This window comes from Dendropsophus ebraccatus, chromosome 15 (genome assembly GCF_027789765.1).
Source record: "Dendropsophus ebraccatus isolate aDenEbr1 chromosome 15, aDenEbr1.pat, whole genome shotgun sequence".
Classification (NCBI taxonomy): Eukaryota; Metazoa; Chordata; class Amphibia; order Anura; family Hylidae; genus Dendropsophus; species Dendropsophus ebraccatus.
The window spans coordinates 11,630,995-11,655,878 of record NC_091468.1 but is presented as its reverse complement, the minus strand read 5'-3'; the positions used below and the strand labels follow the sequence as shown (position 1 = coordinate 11,655,878).

The window sequence follows — 24,884 nt, the reverse complement described above, 5'->3', positions numbered from 1 at the left end:
GTCCATGTCAGGAACTGTCCGGAGCAGAAGCAAATCACCATACAAAACCTTTCCTGCTTTCCAGACTGAAAAGAATACACCACTTCCTGTAGGACATACAGCAACTGATAAGTACTGAAAGTACTGAAGTAAATTACAAATTTCTGGCACTTTTTGGCACCAGTTGATTTGAAAGATTTGAAGATTTTTTGCTGAACTACCTCCTTTAAAGTGAAGCTGCTGGCAGGGGATATGCACGTCTCTGTAATATGTTTTCATACATTGATTGCTGCTTGTGCTTTATATAAATAATGTACCTGAAGTTATTGGAATATTACAAAGCAGTCATGGAGTCATCTCTCTACATTAATCTCTCCCCCTACTGCAAGCACCACTCATCTGATGATTGATAGCTGCTTGCAGCAGAGCAATGTCAGTCATCAGACAGGAGGCATGTTTGCAGCAGAGCGATGTCAGTCATCAGACAGGAGGCATGCTTGCAGCAGAGCGATGTCAGTCATCAGACAGGAGGCATGCTTGCAGCAGAGCGATGTCAGTCATCAGACAGGAGGCATGCTTGCAGCAGAGCGATGTCAGTCATCAGACAGGAGGCATGCTTGCAGCAGAGCGATGTCAGTCATCAGACAGGAGGCATGCTTGCAGCAGAGCGATGTCAGTCATCAGACAGGAGGCATGCTTGTAGCAGAGCGATGTCAGTCATCAGGCAGGAGGCATGCTTGCAGCAGAGCGATGTCAGTCATCAGACAGGAGGCATGCTTGTAGCAGAGCGATGTCAGTCATCAGACAGGAGGCATGCTTGCAGCAGAGCGATGTCAGTCATCAGACAGGCAGGATGTGTGCTTGTATCAGGGAATGTCAATCATCAGAAAGTAGGCATGATTGCAGAATGGGGATGTCAATCCTCAGACAGGAGGCATGCTTCCATCGGAGCATTGGGAATGTAAATTATCAAATAGTAGGCATGCTTGCAGCAGATAGATTTCAGTCATCAGACAGGTGTCATGCTTGTAGCTGGGGGCTATTAACATATTGTATTGCCCCCCAAAAGTTATACAAATCACCAATATACCCTTATTATGGGAAATGCAGATAAAGTGCTTTTTTCCTGCACTTACTGCTGCATCAGGGCTTCACTTCCTGGATAACATGGTGATATCACTTCCTGGATAACATGGTGATGTCACTTCCTGGATAACATGGTGATGTCACTTCTTGGATAACATGGTGATGTCACTTCCTGCATAACATGATGATGTCACTTCCTGGATAACATGGTGATGTCACTTCCTGGATAACATGGTGATCTCAGTTTTTAGATAACATGGTGATGTCACTTCCTGGATAACTTGGTGATGTCACGACCCGAGATGACTCCTTGAGTTGTGTTCGCCCGTGTGATGCCCAAGTGACTCTAGGTAATTTTACATACAGATCATGAAGCAGCAGAATTAGGGTTCCCCTTCTGTTAGCTCAGAATTCCCTGATAGTATGTAGAGGATGCTAAGTACTCCCATACAGGTACTCCCTCTAACAGGACATAAGGACATGGGTTGTCTCCATACTACAAAAGGTTTGGATGAATGATATATGCAGCAACCATTCCCCTTCCATTACTTTTCTGTATCCGCAGCCCTCAGAATGCAGGTGTACAACTGATCCCATAATTCAGGTGTACAACTGATCCCATAATGCAGACGTATAACCAGGGCAGTTTCTAGGTCATTTTGGCAACAGGGCGAATCTTGATAAAAGCGCCCCCCCCCCCCCCTTTTATAAAGATTAGGGTTACTAGGAAGAAGCAGTGTGTGTATTATGGCATAGAGCGGTGTGACCTCCAGTATACACTGACATACAGGACGGTGGAAAAGCTGTGTGACCTCCATTACATTGACATACAAGATGCTGGGAGAGCTGGGTGACCTCCATTACACTGACATACAGGATGCTGGGAAAGCTGGGTGACCTCCATTACACTGACATACAGGATGCCGGGAAAGCTGGGTGACCTCCACTACACTGCCATACAGTATGCTGGGAAAGCTGGGTGACCTCCATTACACTGCCATACAGGATGCTGGGGAAAGCTGGGTGACCTCCACTACACTGCCATACAGGATGCTGGGAAAGCTGGGTGACCCCACTACACTGCCATACAGGATGCTGAAAAAGCTGGGTGACCTCCACTACACTGCCATACAGGATGCTGGGAAAGCTGGGTGACCTCCACTACCATACAGGATCCTGGGAAAGCTGGGTGACCTCCCCTACACTCCACACATCTCAACAGACCCCAACTAACAATGCCCGCCCTGGCCGCAATCTCTCTATCCCCACCCCGGTGGCCGCCATCTCCCCCATCTCCCCGGTTACAATACTCACGCCATCTAAAGGCCCTATTCCACCAACAGATCTGACGACAGATTATCTGCCAAAGATTTGAAGCCAAACCCAGGAGTGGAATTAAAAAGAGGAGAAATCCAGTCTTTCCTTTATGACCTGTTCTCTGATTATAGTCTGTTCCTGGGTTTGGCTTTAAATCTTTGGCAGATAATCTGTCGTCAGATCTGTTGGTGGAATAGGGCCTTCAGCCTGAACTGCCGGATGACAGGAGAGGAGAAGCAGGAGAGAGGCGCCGCAGGAGCGTGGCCTCTGCGGCCGTCCGGACGTCCAATGTATGAAGTGTCTGGTGACGTCACTGGGGAAGCGTGTCCTTAGCGTGCGCTACATCGTGCCGGCTGGCTCACACATCACCTCAGAAGTCCGTGGAGTCTGGCGGCCTCAGGGGGGGGGGGGTGAGTGGGAAGGGGGCCTGGCGAGGGGCATCCTCTTGATGTGGTGCCGAATGCACAGTTTATGTGAAGAGTCCGGGAAGGTCGGGCGCCGCGGGCGCCCCCTAGCTTTTGGCGCCCCGTGCGGTGGCCCGGCCCGCCCGGTGCTAGAAACGGCCCTGCGTATAACTGATCCCATAATGCAGGCGTATAACTGATCCCATAATGCAGGTGTATAACTGATCCCATAATGCAGGTGTATAACTGATCCCATAATTCAGGTGTATAACTGATCCCATAATGCAGGCGTATAACTGATCCCATAATGCAGACGTATAACTGATCCCATAAAGCAGACGTATAACTGATCCCATAATGCAGACGTATAACTGATCCCATAATGCAGACATATAACTGATCCCATAATGCAGACATATAACTGATCCCATAATGCAGACATATAACTGATCCCATAATGCAGACATATAACTGATCCCATAATGCAGACGTATAACTGATCTCATAATGCAGGTGTATAACTGATCCCATAATGCAGACATATAACTGATCCCATAATGCAGACATATAACTGATCCCATAATGCAGACGTATAACTGATCCCATAATGCTGACGTATAACTGATCCCATAATGCAGACATATAACTGATCCCATAATGCAGACATATAACTGATCCCATAATGCAGACATATAACTGATCCCATAATGCAGACATATAACTGATCCCATAATGCAGACGTATAACTGATCTCATAATGCAGGTGTATAACTGATCCCATAATGCAGACATATAACTGATCCCATAATGCAGACATATAACTGATCCCATAATGCAGACATATAACTGATCCCATAATGCAGACGTATAACTGATCCCATAATGCTGACGTATAACTGATCCCATAATGCAGACGTATAACTGATCCCATAATGCAGACGTATAACTGATCCCATAATGCAGGCGTATAACTGATCCCATAATGCAGGCGTATAACTGATCCCATAATGCAGGTGTATAACTGATCCCATAATGCAGGCGTATAACTGATCCCATAAAGCAGACGTATAACTGATCCCATAATGCAGGCGTATAACTGATCCCATAATGCAGACATATAACTGATCCCATACTGCAGGTGTATAACTGATCCCATAATGCAGACGTATAACTGATCCCATAATGCAGGCGTATAACTGATCCCATAATGCAGACGTATAACTGATCCCATAATGCAGACGTATAACTGATCCCATAATGCAGACGTATAACTGATCCCATAATGCAGGCGTACAACTGATCCCATAATGCAGGCGTATAACTGATCCCATTATGCAGGTGTATAACTGATCCCATAATGCAGGTGTGTAACTGATCCCATAATGCAGGCGTATAACTGATCCCATTATGCAGGTGTATAACTGATCCCATAATGCAGACGTACAACTGATCCCCTAATAGATGGGTGTGGACCTGTGTGAAGTAACACCGGCCCGGCAGGGACTCCTGTGATGAGGACAGGAACCTGGCACCAGATGGGACTGTTTAAAGGGGTTATCCAGTGCTACAAAAACATGGCCACTCGTCTCCAGATTGGGTGGGGTTTTGAAACTCTGTTCCATCGAAGTAAATAGAGCTTAATTGCAAACCACACCTGAACTGGAGACGAGAGGGGGAAATGCGGCCATGTTTTTGTAGCACTGGATAACCCCTTTAATATCATTATAATCTTACCAACAATTTATTACTCTTTACACTTGAGTAAAAGTGCGATCTGGTATCAATGTAACCACTAAGTATTTGTGCCTCAATTGAGATGTGCAACCACCAAGATTTTCATGCCACTGTATGTGAAAAGGTGAAAAGCAGCATTCCAGAGAATTATTTATTTATTTTAAATCACCTGGTTTCAGAAACCTAAATAGCTTTCTAAATTACTTCTATTTAAAAAAAATCTCCAGTCTTCCAATACGTATAAGCTGCTGTATGTCCTGCAGGAAGTGGTGTATTCTTTCCAGTCTGACACAGTGCTCTCTGCTGCCACCTCTGTCCATGTCAGGAACTGTCCAGAACAGGAGAGGTTTTCTATGGGGATTTGCTACTGCTCTGGGCAGTTCCTGACATGGACAGAGGTGGCAGCAGAGAACACTGTGTCAGACTGGAAAGAATACACTTCCTGCAGGACATACAGCAGCTGATAAGTACTCCAGTAGACTGGGGATTTTTTAAAATAATTCTTTACAAATCTATATAACTTTCTGACACCAGTTTATGTAACAAAAAAATTAACCTCTTGTTAACTTGTTAGTTTGGATTACGCTGGTCTGAACTTGAGCCATGTTCTTGTTCATGATGCTACAAGGATTCCGGATGCCTATGGGAGGACTTTATCAGAACTGACTGTAACTTCTGCCTCAGTGCTCGTCGTCCTGTCGATCTTTTTTAGTTTCCCATTCGGCATAATGGAGCCGCTTTGAGACGCTATTATTCGCAGTTCCTCGGATACTCTCACTCCCCCACTGTTCATGTTAATATCATTGCAGTTTGTTTCTTCTCCGCAGTTTGGTCTCTCTCCCGCCGTCCTCGCCGCCTTCTGCCTTTTGTAACTGTTCGCTTCACCAGAGGCGATTCCAGGTTTGATCACATTCTGGTGAAGCAGAGACTCCTCTCCAGCTTGTCTCCCCGCATCTTCCTCCTTGTACTGTAATCTGTCTCTGATTCCGGAACATTCATTGCTTGTCATCCTCTCCGCACTGATTTGTAGCTCCTTCTAACACATTCAATTTAACTGGAAGGTCATGTTTTTTTTGTTTTTGTTTTTTTATCTGTTTAGTAAATTAGCTCCGTCTTAAAGGGATCTATAAATCAGCAAGCGTTATTCTATTTTATGTTATATCAGGACAAAATAAAAGAGACTAACACATCCTATCACTATTCAGCATATTGGCGTAGCTACCATAGAGGCAGGGTAGGCAGTTGCTATGGGGCCCATGCAGGAGGGGGGCCTGGGGGAGAAAGTAAGGGCCCTATTCCACCGGACGATTATCGTTCAGATTATCGTTAAATCGTTCGAATCTGAACGATAATCGTTCGGTTGAAATGCAGTTAACGATTAACGACCGAACGAGAAATCGTTGATCGCTTTATAAGACCTGGACCTATTTTTATCGTTGCTCGTTCGCAAATCGTTTGCATTTAATAAGATATCGTTCGGTCGTTCGCAATAGATACGAACGTAATAGCGAATAAATAGCGAAGAGAAACGATCGCAATTACGATCATAAGTAATGATTATCGTTCCATGGAAATGACCGAACGTTTTCAGGTCTTTCACAATAGCGGTAGTTTGAGATCGTTAATCGTTAACGATTATGCAAACGATAATCGTCCGGTGGAATAGGGCCCTAAGAGTGTGTGTCCTTCTGCTTTACCCTTTATGTACTGCAGTCTGAAAGTGACCCAATGTTTACTTACATGCTGCAACACAAAAAAAAGGGGTTAACAAGCAGAAGACGGAGATCTCTGCTTCACTGCACTGAAAATGTGCAGAGGTCAGGGGTTATTAGTGCATATCTCCTTGTCTTCTGAACTTTGGGTCACTTACACACTGCAGTACATAAGGGGTTAAGCAGAAGGTAGTCAGCTCCGGCACCTATGTATTTAACCGTAAGGCTCCTAAAGGGCCCTTATAGGTAAAAACAGTGGACTGTCATAGCAAGCAGCCATTGGCCATTGGTTGCTGGCAGGATTCTGCCTCTGGCTACAAGAGATTTTATTATTTGGCCACATCACAGAGCATATACGGTATATAAAAGAGGATTTTTTTGTACTCACCGTAAAATCCCTTTCTTGTGGCTTCATTGGGGGACACAGCACCAGTGGGTATAGGCTACTGCCACTAGGAGGCGACACTAGACAGAAGAAGAAGTGACTCCGCCTGGCAGCCTATACCCCTCCTACAGACACCAGGCTAACTCAGTTTAGTCACAAGCAGTAGAAAGTAGTAACAAAAACAGGCAAAAAAACCAGGCTGGTCCCGGGAACGAAAAAACCCCAAGAACAGAACAAGCCCCGGGAGCACAACCTCAAACAGGGTGGGAGCTGTGTCCCCCAATGAAGCCACAAGAAAGGGATTTTACGGTGAGTACAAAAAAATCCTCTTTTCTTGTGCCTGTCATTGGGGGACACAGCACCAGTGGGACGTACAAAAGCAGTCCCAGAGGGTGGGGAAAGAAGATTACAATCCCCATGCGGCCTGCCTAACGCACGGCGGCCTGCAGAACCTTGCGGCCCAGACTGGCGTCAGAGGAAGCCAGGATATGGACCTGATAAAACTTTGAAAAAGTGTGAACTGAAGACCAGGTGGCGGCCTTGCAGACCTGGGACACTGAGGCCTGATGGCGAACCGCCCAAGAGGCCCCCACAGCTCGAGTAGAATGAGCGGTGACCCGAAAAGGAGGAGCCCTGCCACGAACGCGGTAGGCCTCTGCGATGGCTGCCCTGATCCAACACCCAATGGTGGTCTTGGAAGCCGCCAGCCCCTTGCGCGGACCCGACGGGACCACGAACAAGGAATCCGAGCGGCGGAAGGAAGCAGTGACTGACAAGTAGATCCGTATGGCCCGGACAAGGTCCAAACAATGCAGGGACCGTTCCCTAGGATGGGAGGGCGCAGGGCAAAAAGAGGGGAGAATGATGTCCTCATTAAGGTGGAATGCAGACACGACCTTCGGCAGGAAGGAAGGAAGAGGACGAAGCACCACCTTGTCCTTGTGAAGGACCAGATAAGGGGAGCGACAAGAGAGCGCTGCCAGTTCAGACACCCTACGGATGGAGGTAACCGCCACCAGGAAGGCGACTTTCCAAGAAAGGAAACAAAGAGACACCTCCCGAAGAGGCTCAAAGGGAGGACCTTGCAGAACCTCGAGGACTAAATTAAGGTCCCAGGGCTCTAAAGGCTGACGAAAAGGAGGGGCCAAATGGACCACCCCCTGAAGAAAGGTCTTCACCTGGGGGCGGAAAGCTAGAGCCCGCTGAAAAAGAACAGACAGGGCGGAAATCTGCGAACGCAAAGTGGAATGACTGAGGCCTTTATCCAGCCCGGACTGTAAAAAGGAAAGAATCTTGGGCGTGGAACACACCAAGGGGTGAAAATTATTCTGTTCGCACCAAGAAAAGAAGGCCTTCCACACGCGATGGTAGACCCGAGCTGACTGAGGCTTACGGGCCTTAAGCATGGTTTGGATGACTGGTTCCGAGAACCCACGAAACCTCAACACCGCGGCCTCAACAGCCACGCCGTCAAACTCAGCTGAGGTAAATTGGGGTGGAATATTGGCCCTTGTGAAAGGAGGTCGGCCCGCAGGGGAAGGCGCCAGGGGGCGTCGGCCAGGAGGTGCACTACGTCGGCGTACCAGGACCGGCGCGGCCAGTCTGGAGCGACAAGAATGGCGGGAACGCCGAGTGCCTTGATGCGCTTCAGGACTCGTGGGAGAATGGGCAGAGGAGGAAAGGCGTAAACCAGGGAGAACTGCTCCCATGGGGTCACCAAGGCGTCGACCGCGAACGCGCAAGGATCCCGGGCCCGAGTCACATAGATGGGGAGTTTGTGGTTCAGCCTGGAGGCGAAGAGATCCACATCTGGGGATCCCCACCGCCGGCAGATTTGAAGAAACACCTCGGGATGTAGAGCCCATTCGCCCTGATCCAGTCTTTCGCGGCTGAGGTAGTCCGCCGCCCAATTGTCCACCCCGGGAATGTGGACTGCCGAGAGAGCTGGAACAACCCGCTCCGCCCAACGGAGAATGCGAGCGGCCTCGGTCATGACAGAGCGGCTCCTGGTGCCGCCTTGACGGTTCAGATAGGCAACGGCGGTGACGTTGTCGGTCTGAACACGGACCGGATAACCCCTCAGGCGATCGGTCCACTGAGACAGGGCGAGAAAGATGGCCCGGAGCTCCAGGATATTGATGTGAAGCCGAGCCTCTGTCGGCGACCAAGAGCCCTGAGCTGTGTGGCTCCCGAAGACAGCCCCCCACCCGGACAGGCTGGCATCCGTAGAGACGACCAGCCAATTGAGGGGGAGGAACGAGCGGCCGAGGAGGACCACCGGAGACGTCAACCACCAAAGAAGCTCCCTGCGAACAGCAGGGGACAGGAGGATCTTCTTGTGGAGAGACAGAGGGGACCTGACCCACTGCGACAGGATCGCTTGCTGCAGAGGGCGCGAATGAAACTGAGCAAAGGGGATCGCCTCGAAAGAGGAGACCATCTTGCCCAGGACTCGCATGCAAAGGCGAATCGAACAGGGGGCGCCCGAGCGGAGCAGAGAGACTGCCGAGCGCAGGGAGGCAACTTTGTTTGGAGGAAGGAGGACGCAGGCCATCTCGGTGTTGAATAGCATCCCGAGAAACTCCATAGAGCGGGAGGGAAGTAGGGAAGATTTTTGATAATTGATCACCCAACCGAAATTGGTCAAGAGATCGAGTGTGATCTGGAGGCTGGACAAAGTGTCCTGCTTGGAGCGGCCCTTTACCAAAAGGTCGTCCAGGTATGGCAGGACAGCCACCCCCTTTGACCGAAGCAGAGCCATCAAAGGTGCAAGGATCTTGGTAAAGACCCGAGGCGCCGTGGCGAGCCCGAAGGGCAGGGCAACGAACTGGAAATGTCCAGAACCGACGGCGAAACGTAGGAAACGTTGATGACTGGCTGCGATGGGAACATGCAGATAGGCGTCGCGGATGTCTATAGAAGCAAGAAATTCGTCCTGCTCTAGAGACGCGACCACCGACCGCAAGGATTCCATGCGGAACCGCCGAAGGCGAACAAACCTGTTCAGCCGTTTCAAATCCAGGATAGGACGGACCGAGCCGTCCTTTTTGGGGACTGTGAACAGATTGGAATAGAATCCCTGGAAGTGCTCGGAGGGAGGAACTGGGACCACAACTCCTTGAGCTAGGAGATTCTGAACCGCCCGAAAAAGCTCGGAAAGCCGTGCCGAAGAGCGTGGGAGATTTGATGGAAAAAAGCGAGGAGGTGGAATGCACACAAACTCGATTTTGTACCCTGAGGACACCACCTCCCGAGCCCACACATCGGACACATGGGCGAGCCAAATCTCCTTGAAGGAGAGCAGACGACCCCCTACTTGAGGGAGAGACCCGAGTGGTGAAGGACCCTCAGGAAGAAGACTTGGGTGCAGGACCCTTAGAAGGGCGAGAACGGGGCTGCCAGGTGGGGCGGGGTTTGAAGGAGGGCTTCCTAGAAGGAGCTGGAGGCGTATCCTTAGCCGGGCGACGACGTGCCGGAGGCTCAAAAGAGCGGAAACGGCTGGAACGCCTGGGAGGCTGAGGGCGCCGGGATCGGTTTTGAGGAAGCAAGGAGCTCTTCCCCCCCGTAGCGTCCGAGATTATCTTATCCAGCCGCTCCCCAAAAAGTCTGTTTCCTGCAAAGGGAAGAGAAGTCAGAGCCTTCTTGGAGGCGGCGTCAGCTGACCAGCATTTTAACCAGACAGAGCGTCGGATGGCTACAGAGTTTGCCAGGGCCCGCGCAGACAAACGAGCAGCTTCCTGAGAAGCGTCGCACAAGTATTTGGACGCATGTAGAATTTGTGAGGCCAGAGACAGGAGATCCTCACGCGGGGTGTCCAGGGAGAGGTCATGGACTAACTGCCTGGCCCAAGAGGAACAAGCCTTGCTGACCCAGGATGCAGCAAAGGTAGGACGTAGGGCCGAACCAGCTGCAACAAAGACAGACTTCGAAAAAGCGTCGATTTTCTTGTCCACCGGGTCAGTGAGTGAAGCACCATCTGCCAGAGGCAGAGTAGTTGACTTGGAGAGTCGAGAAACTGGAGGATCCACAGATGGGGGCACTGTCCATGTAGTGACCAGGTCAGGGGAGAAGGGAAACAAAGCCTCGGCACGCTTAGAGGATGGAATCCGCCGGTCAGGGTGATTCCACTCCTTGGCTAGGAGGTCCTCAAAATCCTTATGGCTGGGAAAAACCAATGGCTGTCGCTTCTGGCGACGGAAGGAAACCTCACTCTTGGAGGTAGAAGAGGACTCCTCCTCAATATGTAAGGTGTCTCGCACTGCACGGATCAAGGCTTGCACTGCAGAGGCCAGCTGATCCTCCCTGTCAGACTCTGAAGCAGAGTCAGAGGGGTCCCCCGAGGTGGCGGAGAGGGGTCGCTGGGAAGCGGAACCGCCTGCAGTGGATCTGGGAGGAGAAAGGTCTGAGGAACACCTAGAGGGCGACCGTGAGACAGAGAGTCTAGGTCTCTTATGAGACCGTCCTCTGGAAGGGGAGTCAGGAGATACCCTGGAGGGTCCTGCTGCTGGAGGCGCCTGGGAGGGCAACCGCTCAATGGCATGGATCATGACCTGCGACAGCTTAGAGAGGTCACCGATCGCCTGGGACAGGGATCTAGCCCACTCAGGAGAAGCTACATCAGGACCTGGAGGGGGGGCCTCCTGGGAAGTGGCACCAGGGTTAAGGCATAGCAGGCAGAGGGAACCAGGCTGACCACAGGGGAATTTCTTATTGCAACGAGCACACGCAAAGTGTGTCGCCACAGCCGCGGGAGCGAGCTGCCTAGGGGGGTCATCCCGGCGACCAGACATGGTAGCTAGGGCTGTTAGCCTGGGGAGTGGAGGAGGGGAATATCACCCACTGGGTGAGCCTACCAGACCCTGGAGTTGCTGCTGCACTGGATGCTGGAGCTGCTGCCGCACTGGATGCTGGAGCTGCTGCCGCACTGGATGCTGGAGCTGCACTGGAACGACTGCACTGGATGCTGGAGCTGCACTGGAACGACTGCACTGGAAGCTGTAGCTGGTGCACGCTGGAATAGCTGCACTGGATGCTAGACTGCTGCTGTGCACAGGGAGCTGAGGCTGCTGTACTGGCAGAGATAACAGCAGGAGGCCACGAGCTGAAGCTGCTGCCGGCAAGAGGGGGAAGGGAGGGGGCAAGGAGGAAAAAGGTGGGGGCTACAGAGTAGCCAATAGGAGAAAGGGCTGTGGCGGGAGGAGCCGAAAAACGGGCGGGCGCCCCGCCCCCAGTGACGTCACTAGCGTGCGCCGACGCGGCCTAGCTCCGGCAGAAGCCGGGGCCTAAATTTGTGGGGCAGGCCGGCGGCAGTGAGACGGCGGCGCGGAGCGCCAGAAAACGCGACCGGAAAGGGAGAGAGGAGCCCAGCAATCCCCCAGCTGTCCCTTATGAAGCCGCTGCGGGCTGCAGTGGCTCCTGGATGAAAGGGGGTGGGCATCAGCCCAGGCTAGGAGGGAGATGAGAAGGGGGATCAGGAGACAACCTGTCCAGTAGGACAGGGGATAGAGGAGAGAGGGCTGCGCTGCAGGGAAGTGTGCACTGTGGCAATGGGGACTAGGGAGAGCAGGCAAGAGGCTACTGGTTGCCCTAGCCAGGATGACCCCCCCCCCCCAAGGACAGGACTACTCACTTGTCCGGCGTCTTCGGGTGCTCGCAGGGTCACCCCCTCGGTAACCTCGCACCTGGGTGGGGTACCGGCATCCTGCGCAGGGAGCTGGCAATGGGGGACGGGTGACCGGCGCATGGGAAGTGAAAACTTCCAGTGCACCCTCAGGGGGAGGCTACGTCTGGTGTGGCAGCCCACGCCGACGGTCCCCCTGATAACCTAGAAAGAAAGAAAAAGAAATAAAACTAAAATAATAAAGAGGTGCGTGGCACCTGTGTCTACCTCATACGGACACTAGACTAAAACTGAGTTAGCCTGGTGTCTGTAGGAGGGGTATAGGCTGCCAGGCGGAGTCACTTCTTCTTCTGTCTAGTGTCGCCTCCTAGTGGCAGTAGCCTATACCCACTGGTGCTGTGTCCCCCAATGACAGGCACAAGAAATATATATATCCACTGTGCTTTGTGTTGTGCGTAGGGGAGAGGGGGGCCCCTTAAAATTTTTTGCTATGGGGCCCGTGAATCTTAGCTACGCCCCTGATTCAGCATACATGGCAGAGGGGGCATGCTCAGCCATCATCCTATTATCATCAGGGGGCAGGATTACAGGTAACACCTCTGTTATAAAGCTGGAGCAGATTGCACCGGATCACACCGTTTTCATTCTCTCTGTACAGTGACCATTGTATGTGTCCCAGAGCATGCTCACTAAACTCTCCCATAAAGCAATGGGAGCTAGTCTTGGGGATTAGTGGTTGCTATGCAATCTGAAAAGAACACCATGTGAAATAAAGAGTCAAGGTTGTAAAAGAAAATAATACTGAGTATACAAATGTATGATATATATATATATATATATATATATATATATATATATATATATATATATATATAATTTTATTTTATTTTTTTATTTTTTTTCCTATCCTTCTCTGAAGATCGTTACTTGTTCAAAGTAAATGGATATGACAGTGCTCCCCCTTACATCACTACTTACTTATAGGGCACCTAAAGGTTTATTCCTGCATGGTATAGTAATTTATGGGTCATGGATAACACTGTTTGGCATCCTTCACAATTAATTATTTAAAGGGGTTGACTAGCAAAAAATCTTTTTCTTTCAAATCAACTGGTGTCAGAAAGTTGTATAGATTTGTAATTTACTTCTATTTAAAAAATCTCAAGTCTTCCCATACTTATTAGCTGCTGTATGTCCTGCAGGAAATGTTTTATTGTCAGTCTGACCTAGTGCTCTCTGCTGCTACCTCTGGCCGAGACAGGAACTCTGTCTCGGTTTTCTATGAATTCCCATAGAAAACCTTTCCTGCTCCGGACAGTTCCTGTCTCGGCCAGAGATGTCAGCAGAGAGCACTGTGTCAGACTGAAAATAAAACAAGATTTCCTGCAGCACATACAGCAGCTAAAACGTACTGGAGGTCTTGAGATTTTTTTAATAGAAGTAAATTACAAATCTATATAACTTTCTGACACCAGTTGATTTGAAAGAAAACGATTTTCGCTGGAGTACCACTTTAACAAATACCTTGGGAAGCTCCATTGATGTCATGGAGTAATGTCTATTTAAAGGGATTGTTCACCAAAAAATATTTTCTTTCAAATCAACTGGTGCCAGAAACTGCCATAGATTTGTGATTTACTTCTATTAAAAATCTCAAGTCTTCCAGTACTTATTAGCTTCTGCATGTCCTGCAGGAAGACTTTCCAGTCTGGAGAGCAGGAGAGGATTTCTAAGAGGATTTGCTACTGCTCTGGACAGTTCCTTACATGGACATGGCACTTTCTGGGAAACAGTAGATTTTTTTGTGAACAACCCCTTTAAGGGCACTATTACTTGGCCTTCCTATGGCAGATATCCAGGCATGAGCATGCATTAAAATATACTGGGTGGCTGTCAGCAGGACCACCACTTTGCAATGAAGGCTCACTACAGAGCTGAACTACCTGGGGAAGCCCTGACCCTGATGATGTCACCATCCTTATATGGTAACTGTCCATATATGGAGAGTTACATCATCATAGTTGCCCTGGGGCTTCCTCCTGGGAGCTGAGGCCGTATCCCACAGTACTTTTTTATGTTAGTATAGCTGTAAGCCTACTTTCAAAGCTGCCATTTTTTTCTTGACTTAAAGGGGTTATCCAGGTAACAAAAACAATATTCCAAATACCACCCTATATCTAATATACATGTATACCCTATCTTGCAACCTTTCCCTTTTTTTTCTCATTATTATCCGCTCTGGATGTCTAAGATCCTCTACTCAGTGTCCATTCTGACCACACTCAGCTCCTTTTTTCACCTCCCTTTGTAGACACTGGACATGTAATCTCCTCGTTGGGGGCTGGGTTAGCTTTTTATTGACTTGGTAACCCGACCCCCGTCATCTCCATGCACCTGTGCTATTTCCATAGATGTACATGTGTCCCTGTGTAACGCCCGGAGTAGTGGATCCACTGGACCGGCACCAGCGATGGCACAAACCTCACCAGGGAGCGGAGTCTAAGGGGCCGCTGGTTTTCACCAGAGCCCGCCGCAAGGCGGGATGGACTTGCTGCGGCAGGCGACCCCCAGGTCGCTACCCCTGGCTTGGTTGCTGGTGTCGGCAGGCGAGGCGTGGCAGGAGATGGCACAGGCAATAGTCTGCAGATGAGAGAGCACGTGACAGGCTGGACACGGGAACAGGTGGAGTGACAGGGGAACAGGAACCAGGAACGGGGACTTGGGACCAGGTAACGGACAGGACTCAGGAACAGGGACTTGGGACCAGGTAACGGACAGGACACAGGAACAACAGGGAGCTGGGCCAAACGCTATGGGAAGCATGTAGAGGCTCCAACACTAAGGACAGGGCATGCTGGGATTTATAGGGGAGTGATTGGTGACACTAACCAATTAGGAGCGCACTGCCCCTTTAAATCTGAGACAGCCGGCGCGCGCGCGCCCTAGGAGGCGGGGACGCGCGCGCCGGCCGGCACAGACCGCGACATGCACGGAGGAGAGGTGAGGCGCCCCAGGGGCCGAAGCAGCAGCAGCGCCGGGTCCCTACACAAGGACCCCGGCGGCTGCACGGGACAGGAGGCGGTCGCGGCGGCAACCCGGAACGCGGGAAGCCGCCGCGGCCGTGACAGTACCCCCCCCCTTTGGCCTCCCCCTCTTTCTTGCCTGCAAATGGCACAGGAAGCCACAAAGTCTTTGACATCTTGGGATAGGCTGGGCCACCAGTAGTGGCGAGAGATCCGTTGGCCGGTCTTACGGACTCCAGGGTGCCCGGCCTCCAACGAGGAATGTCCCCACTTCAAAATACCTCTTCGAAGCGCAGGGTGAACATGAGTCTTTCCGGGGGGTACTCTCTGAAGAGTGGAGGTGACGACTGGTACTAGGCGATCAGGCGGTATAACGTGGCAAGGGACTGTGGGTCTGTGGACGAGGACCTTCTGTAAGTTCTTCCGGTGGTGAGAGGACACGACCTTAGTCTTGGGTACGGGGAGAGGGTACACCTCGGCAGAGAAGGCATCCGCCGAGTCTTGGTCTTCTGCCGGTAGGCCGGATAGAGGCTTGGCCGGGACAGGAAATGACATAGTACACTTGGTCTGAGGTGACTTGAGACACTGGTGGGAACAGTCCTGACCCCAACTGAGAATCTCCCCGGTTCTCCAGTCCAGCTGAGGGGCATGTTCTTGTAGCCACGGGAGTCCCAGGAGGACCGCGGGGGAAGAATGGGGCAGGACGTAGAAGGATATCTCTTCTTGATGTAAAGGACCCACCTGGAGGACTAAAGATGCGGTCTGGTAGTACACACGGTCGGTAAGAATTTCGCCCGTGACCGAGGAGATAGTCAGGGGCCTGGCTAGTTGGGTCACGGGTAGCCGCCATCTTTGGACCAATGTTGCCGCAATAAAACTGCCTGCTGAGCCAGAATCGAGGAAGGCAGTAGTCTGATGATTTTGTCCTGAGGGAGTCCGGATGGAAACTGGCATAGACAGACTTGGAATGGTGGCATTCGCACCTAGGGACACCTGTCCCACCGGACCTAGGTGCGAGCATCCTCCGGATGTTTGGGGACGTAGGGGACATCCCAGCCGGAAGTGATCGGTACCACCGCAATAGAGACAGAGATTCTGCTCCAGGCGCCGGATTCTTTCATCAGGCGTCAGGTGAGCCCGTTCCACCTGCATAGGAATCTCAGGAGAGGGTTGGGACATCGAAAGGTCAGGATTCTGGAAAACCGGCGCCAGCTGGGGATGGCGACGGGAACGGGTTAGTAAATGTTCATGCCGAACCTCCTCCTCCCTCTCCGAAAAACGAGTATCAACTCGGGTGGCCAGTAGAATGAGTTCGTTCAGGGAGGTAGGCAGGTCTCGGGCAGCGAGCACGTCTCTCACTCGACTAGACAGGCCCTTCTTGAAGGTGGCCAATAGGGCGGCCTCGTTCCAGTCCAATTCAGCTGCCAGGGTGCGGAACTGGATGGCGTAGTCACCAACAGAGGAGCTGCCTTGAGAGAGGTTGAGGAGAGCAGTCTCGGCTGAAGAAGCACGGGCAGGTTCCTCAAAGACGGAGCGAAACTCGAATAGGAAGGCCCGGAGATTGGCAGCAACAGGATCATCACGGTCCCACAGTGGCGTGGCCCAGGCCAGGGCTCTACCTTCTAATAGGCTGATGATGAAAGCCACTTTAGAGCGCTCGGTGGAAAACTGACTACTCAAAAGTTCAATGTGCATGGTGCACTGAGTCAGGAATCCTCTGCACAACTTAGAGTCCCCAGAGTACTTGCTTGGGAGGGCCAGTCGGAGTGAAGAAGCAGCGTCAGGAGGTGGTGTGCGCTGGGCAGTAGTCTGCTGCTGTAAGGCGGCAGTGAGTTGCTGGATCTGCTGTGACTGTTTCTGGATTTGTTGAGCCTGTTGCGCGACCACTCTGGCGACGTCACGGAGATCAGGCACCTCGCCGGGATCCATGGTTGGAGCCTACTGTAACGCCCGGAGTAGTGGATCCACTGGACCGGCACCAGCGATGGCACAAACCTCACCAGGGAGCGGAGTCTAAGGGGCCGCTGGTTTTCACCAGAGCCCGCCGCAAGGCGGGATGGACTTGCTGCGGCAGGCGACCCCCAGGTCGCTACCCCTGGCTTGGTTGCTGGTGTCGGCAGGCGAGGCGTGGCAGGAGATGGCACAGGCAATAGTCTGCAGATGAGAGAGCACGTGACAGGCTGGACACGGGAACAGGTGGAGTGACAGGGGAACAGGAACCAGGAACGGGGACTTGGGACCAGGTAACGGACAGGACTCAGGAACAGGGACTTGGGACCAGGTAACGGACAGGACACAGGAACAACAGGGAGCTGGGCCAAACGCTATGGGAAGCATGTAGAGGCTCCAACACTAAGGACAGGGCATGCTGGGATTTATAGGGGAGTGATTGGTGACACTAACCAATTAGGAGCGCACTGCCCCTTTAAATCTGAGACAGCCGGCGCGCGCGCGCCCTAGGAGGCGGGGACGCGCGCGCCGGCCGGCACAGACCGCGACATGCACGGAGGAGAGGTGAGGCGCCCCAGGGGCCGAAGCAGCAGCAGCGCCGGGTCCCTACACAAGGACCCCGGCGGCTGCACGGGACAGGAGGCGGTCGCGGCGGCAACCCGGAACGCGGGAAGCCGCCGCGGCCGTGACACCCTGAGCCTAGGTTTCTGTAATATGAAGCATTTTAGTTCTATCTCTGCTTGCTGTCAGTGAATGCAGGCCTATGTACCCGTCTTTGTGTCTCAGCTCTGTATATTGTAAGTGTTATGGATATTCTTAGGCCCTATTCACACATCCTGTTCCTGTCCGCAATTGCGGATCCGCAATAATATAGGACCAATGTATTTCAATGGACCTATACACACATCCGTGTTGTGTACTGGGCTGCAATCCGTTCCGCAAAAAAAAAAGGACAGACCCTAGTACGGACAGTAACTGACACATCCAATACAACTCTATGGGGTCTGTATTTTACTGAAGCAATACGGATGCAATACGGATGCAATACGGATGCAATACGGACTGAATTTGCGGATTGTATACTGACTGAAATTTGCGGATTGGAAAAATATACTGACGTGTGAATAGACCCTTAGAGTCTGAATGGAACCAGAACGGTTAAAACATTGTCTGTGGATTTTTATTAAAGTTCTGCAATTTTCCTACCACTCTTTCGCCTTGAATTGCCTTCTGTCAGATATTAGGAGTATTCCAGACACTTTAGGGGAGATTTATCAAACATGGTGTAAAGTAAAACTGGCTCAGTTGCCCCTAACAACCAATCAGATTCCATCTTTCATTCCTCACAGACTCTTTGAAAAATGAAAGGTGGAATCTGATTGGTTGCTAGGGGCAACTGAGCCAGTCTCACTTTACACCATGTTTGATAAATCTCCCCTATAGTTCCAATGGAAGGCCTTAGAACATACCTCCCAACTGTCCCGGATTCCGCGGGACAGTCCCGTTTGCGGGGTGCTGTCCCGCGGTCCCGGAACGGCCCCCCGTGTCCCGCATTATATGTGGCCCCAGCGAAAAAAACAATAAACCAGTAACTCACCTGTCCGCCGGTCCCAGCAGCTCCTCTCCCGGCAGAGCGCGCACTCCTGTCATCCTCCGGGGCGGGCAGCGGGGTATACAGACACTGACTGTCCCGGAAGTGATTCATGATGGAGGCTCAGGTCACTTCCGGCACAGTCAGTGTCTGTATACCCCGCTGCCCGCCCCGGAGGATGACGGGAGTGCGCGCTCTGCCGGGAGAGGAGCTGCTGGGACCGGCGGACAGGTGAGTTACTGGTTTATTGTTTTTTTCGCTGGGGCCACACAAATGGGGGAATTGGCTACTCTGTGGGGTGCTATATGGGGGATTGGCTACTATGTGGGGTGCTATATGGGGGATTGGCTACTATGTGGGGCACTATATGGGGATTGGATAATATGTGGGGCACTATATAGGGGGCATTGGCTACTATGTGGGGCATATTTGGGGGCATTGGCTACTATGTGGGCACTATATGGGATATTGGCTACTATGTGGGGCATATATGGGGGCATTGGCTACTATGTGGGGCACTATATGGGGGCATTGGCTACTATGTGGAGCATATATGGGGGCATTGGCTACTATGTGGGCACTATATGGGGCATTGGCTACTATGTGGGGCACTCTATGGGGGATTGGCTACTATGTGGGGCATATATGGGGGCATTGGCTACTATGTGGGCACTATATGGGGCATTGGCTACTATGTGGAGCATATATGGGGGCATTGGCTACTATGTGGGGCACTCTGGGGATTGGCTACTATGTGGGGCACTATATGGAGGGATTGGCTACTATGTGGGGTACTATATGGGGATTGGCTACTATGTGGGGTACTATATGGGGATTGGCTACTATGTGGGGCACTATATGGGGATTGGCTACTATGTGGGGCACTCTGGGGATTGGCTACTATGTGGGGCACTATATGGAGGGATTGGCTACTATGTGGGGTACTATATGGGGGATTGGCTACTATGTGGGGCACTATATGGGGGCATTGGCTACTATGTGGGGCACTATATGGGGCATTGGATACTATGTGGGGCACTATAATGGAGGATTGGATACTGTATAGGGCAGTATTCAGTCAGCAGCATGTGGTGACTGTAGGGGAGTGGCTATGGAGGGTCGCTATGGGGGCATGGCTATGGAGGGTAGCTATGGGGGCGTGGCTATGGGGACCGCGGTGCACATGTCCCTCTTTGCTCTTTGCAAAAGTTGGGAGGTATGCCTTAGGACAGTATGAACCAGCCCTTGAAATTCTGAGCCATTCGACTTAATAGAGTCATACTTAAACATGTGATGTGCGATGTACCACAGGCCGCAATTCGATAATGTGCTCCACTCCTATTAGCTATTTTCCATAGTACGTGATCTATCGGCATCGGGGGGTCATTACATCTCCTGGCTCTCCATCATCCATCATCCACATCACACAGGCCTCGCCATAGCCAGGACATATCCGATCCCTGGCTTATACTAATGGCTTCCATCTGTCATACCTCTGGACCACTGGGCAGTGTATTAATAATTGATCCTAGAAGGTAAAAGCCATTCGCCACTTCTACGTCTTCACCTCTAAACTTAGCGGCAGCGGCAGGTTTTATCAGGTGTCATAGAGACACGAGAGGATCTTAAGGAGAGAGTGAGGCCTCCATCAGCCATATCACATCTTGATGCTAAATATCTGCACATTATTAGATTCTCAAGCTGCCACTTAGTAGACGTTGTGCCACGGCTTACGGGGGCATGGAGGAGGTTACCTAGCAACCAGATGAAATGGCGTTCGGAGACTTGTTGACTCCCCGTGTCACATCATCTTTATGTATACTGATAGAATGATATGTTTGCACTTGAAGCCGTATACTGTGACTATGAGGGTGTGTATACTGTGACTATGAGGGCGTGTATACTGTGACTATGAGGATGTGTATACTGTGACTATGAGGATGTGTATACTGTGACTATGAGGGTGTGTATACTGTGACTATGAGGGCGTGTATACTGTGACTATGAGGATGTGTATACTGTGACTATGAGGGCGTGTATACTGTGACCATGAGGATGTGTATACTGTGACTATGAGGGTGTGTATACTGTGACTATGAGGATGTGTATACTGTGACTATGAGGGTGTGTATACTGTGACTATGAGGATGTGTATACTGTGACTATGAGGGCGTGTATACTGTTACTATGAGGGCGTGTATACTGTGACTATGAGGGTGTGTATACTGTGACTATGAGGGCGTGTATACTGTGACTATGAGGATGTGTATACTGTGACTATGAGGGTGTGTATACTGTGACTATGAGGGTGTGTATACTGTGACTATGAGGGCGTGTATACTGTGACTATGAGGGTGTGTATACTGTGACTATGAGGGCGTGTATACTGTGACTATGAGGGCGTGTATACTGTGACTATGAGGGTGTGTATACTGTGACTATGAGGATGTGTATACTGTGACTATGAGGATATGTATACTGTGACTATGAGGATGTGTATACTGTGACTATGAGGGTGTGTATACTGTGACTATGAGGATGTGTATACTGTGACTATGAGGGTGTGTATACTGTGACTATGAGGATGTGTATACTGTGACTATGAGGGTGTGTATACTGTGACTATGAGGATGTGTATACTGTGACTATGAGGGCGTGTATACTGTGACTATGAGGATGTGTATACTGTGACTATGAGGGCATGTATACTGTGACTATGAGGGCGTGTATACTGTGACTATGAGGATGTGTATACTGTGACTATGAGGGCGTGTATACTGTGACTATGAGGATGTGTATACTGTGACTATGAGGATGTGTATACTGTGACTATGAGGATGTGTATACTGTGACTATGAGGGTGTGTATACTGTGACTATGAGGATGTGTATACTGTGACCATGAGGGCGTGTATACTGTGACTATGAGGGCGTGTATACTGTGACTATGAGGGCGTGTATACTGTGACTATGAGGATGTGTATACTGTGACTATGAGGATGTGTATACTGTGACTATGAGGATGTGTATACTGTGACTATGAGGATGTGTATACTGTGACTATGAGGATGTGTATACTGTGACTATGAGGATGTGTATACTGTGACTATGAGGGTGTGTATACTGTGACTATGAGGGCGTGTATACTGCGACTATGAGGGCATGTATACTGTGACTATGAGGGCATGTATACTGTGACTATGAGGGTGTGTATACTGTGACTATGAGGGCGTGTATACTGTGCAGGAGCTCATGGTGATATAGTGGCGGGCTGAGACGCTTCATTATGTCTATAGATGTAGTCTGCTCTTACTGTGATGGTTATTGTGTTTCTTGCAGAAAAATATTTATATATATAATGTGTGTGTGTTTTGTAATGTTCAAGAACTTTTTAAAACACAGTGTTTGAGCTCTTCACAAGTATAAAGTTAGGTGTTTGCTGTAGACAATGCTCTGTGAGCTCTTCAGGATCCCAGTCTGATACATTGTACATAGCTAGTCCTGCTCTCAGCTGTATCCAGTGCAGACAATGCTCTGTGAGCTCCAGACTGATACATTGTACATAGCTAGTCCTGCTCTCAGCTGTATCCAGTGTAGACAATGCTCTGTGAGCTCTTCAGGATCCCAGTCTGATACATTGTACATAGCTAGTCCTGCTCTCAGCTGTATCCAGTGCAGACAATGCTCTGTGAGCTCCAGACTGATACATTGTACATAGCTAGTCCTGCTCTCAGCTGTATCCAGTGTAGACAATACTCTGTAAGCTCACAGACTGATACATTGTAGATAGCTCACCCTGCTCTCAGCTGTATACAGTATAGAAAATGCTCTGTGAGCTCTTCAGGATCCCAGTCTGATACATTGTACATACTGTAGCTAGTCCTGCTCTCAGCTGTATCCAGTGTAGACAATGCTCTGTGAGCCCCAGACTGATACATTGTACATAGCTAGTCCTGCTCTCAGCTGTATCCAGTGTAGACAATGCTCTGTAAGCTCACAGACAAATACATTGTACATAGCTCACCCTGCTCTCAGCTGTATACAGTGTAGACAATGCTCTGTGAGCTCTACAGCCTGGACTCCAGACTGATACATTGTACATAGCTAGTCCTGCTCTCAGCTGTATACAGTGTAGACAATGCTCTGTGAGCTCTACAGCCTGGACTCCAGACTGATACATTGTACATAGCTGGTCCTGCTCTCAGCTGAGAAGTGATACAACAGTGGCCTGTCCAGACAATGCTCTGTAAGCTAAACCTTAAAGCCTGAGGAGGGGAGATGGTGCTCTTTAGGTCCTAGAGGTGATATGGGGCCGGCTCTTTTTGTGGGCCCTCAGGCAACAGAGCCTCAGCGAGCCTCTGATCCATCCACTATGCACCCATCATCCACACACTATGCACAATCACTTGAGACCCCAAGAAGATACACACCACTGATTGACACTGACTGACACTAACTCTGACACAGACTGACACGGAATGACTGACACACTACTAATACTGACACATAGTACTTACAGTACTTACATCTGTAGGTGTTTCTGATCCATTTGGGGACATGAACCATGCTGCAACAAAACAATGAAGCCATTGTGCGTCTGTGTCACCTATATGACAGGTGTCCCTGCAAATGCCGACAGGAACTGAAACACATTTGTAATCCTGTCCGCAGTTTTGGGTCCGCAATTACAGACAGCATTACTGATGTGTGAATGCGACCTAAGGATGCAGTCACACATGCAGGATCTGCTTCAGATTTGCAGATATCGATATATAACTAAATCCATCAAACTGCAGCAGATCCTGGAAGTGTGAATACATCCTTAATTTAAAAAGAAATGCCTGTAAAATTTTCCTAGCATGAACCACATCTGTCCCTCTTTGGCCGTCCAAAATGTTGGGAGGTATGCTGTAAGGCTATGTGCACACTATGCAAGAGACCGGCCCTTCCGTCATCCATGCAGTACCGGCCTGATGATCTTTTTAGCCGCAGGGTTCTGATGCGGGCGCATCCATGCAAGCCCGCATCAGAACTCTCCACAGCACATTATGTAGCGAGCAGCCGGAGCCGCTCTCTCCACAGTGTGCACTGACAGGGTTTTCTACGGCCACTATTCACTGAATAGCAGCCGCAGAAAACTGACATTTCAGTTGTTTGTGGCGCCGCTAGGGATCGGTCTGCATTCACACATTCCGTGTTCTGCACGGAATACGGATGTGGAATGCATGTAACAGACTTTCCCCAACCCGGGCAGCATCTCCCTTGCCCGGGTACTTCCCCCAGTGAGCCCTGATGCCGGCCCTGAGGCCTCCGCACCCTCTATAGTTACCCCCTATAAAGCTGCACGGATGGAGTCTAAGCTTCCGGTGAATTAGTTGCTTTGTGTAGATTATCCGTGTACATTAATTCCATAATCTGGGCTGTTGCCGGAGCTGACACACACATTATGCAGCGCTATGAGCCGCTGTGCATATGCAGATGGATTAGAAATCATCTGTGGAGAGTTATTTAATTACTTTTCGCCCATGAAAAAAAAAATCAATTTATTACCTAGAGTTACCGCACAATTACCGGGGATTATATATAGATTATATGGAGAACTGTGGGATCATGGCGGTACAGGCGTGACATAGGGGCTGCGTGCATTACTGCCAGATGTCATGCACTAATATATATCATCAATGTACAAGATACCTGCTAACTCACTGTGCTGTGCTTCAGACATCCCCATCCTCATCACATGACTGGGGGTGTTAAAGGGGTTCTCCACTCAAGAATAACTTTTCATATGTTGCTGCCCAGGGTGAGACTAACAATTCCTCCCATACTTGTTGTTATCTATTCAGTCTCCTTCCCCCAGTTCTGAGCTGTTTCTTTCTGCTGAAGACACAAAAACCTGTGTGTGAGCTTTATTCTATGAGAATTTGCTGCTGCTCTGGACAGTTCCTGACATGGACAGAGGTACTGTGTTAGACTGGAGGGCATACACCACTTCCTGCAGGACTGACAGCAGCTGATAAGTCCTGGAAGACTGGAGATTTTTTTTTTAATCCCTTTTTGCACCTGGTGGCACTAAGTCTTTGT

The 24,884-nt window shown here is 50.3% G+C and overlaps 1 protein-coding gene across 1 annotated transcript in view; it reads left to right on the top strand.

Annotated features, from left to right (window-relative positions):
* Nucleotides 1–24,884, top strand: part of KCNK2 (potassium two pore domain channel subfamily K member 2) — a 97,346-nt gene that overhangs the window by 26,146 nt on the left and 46,316 nt on the right. The window lies entirely within an intron of this gene.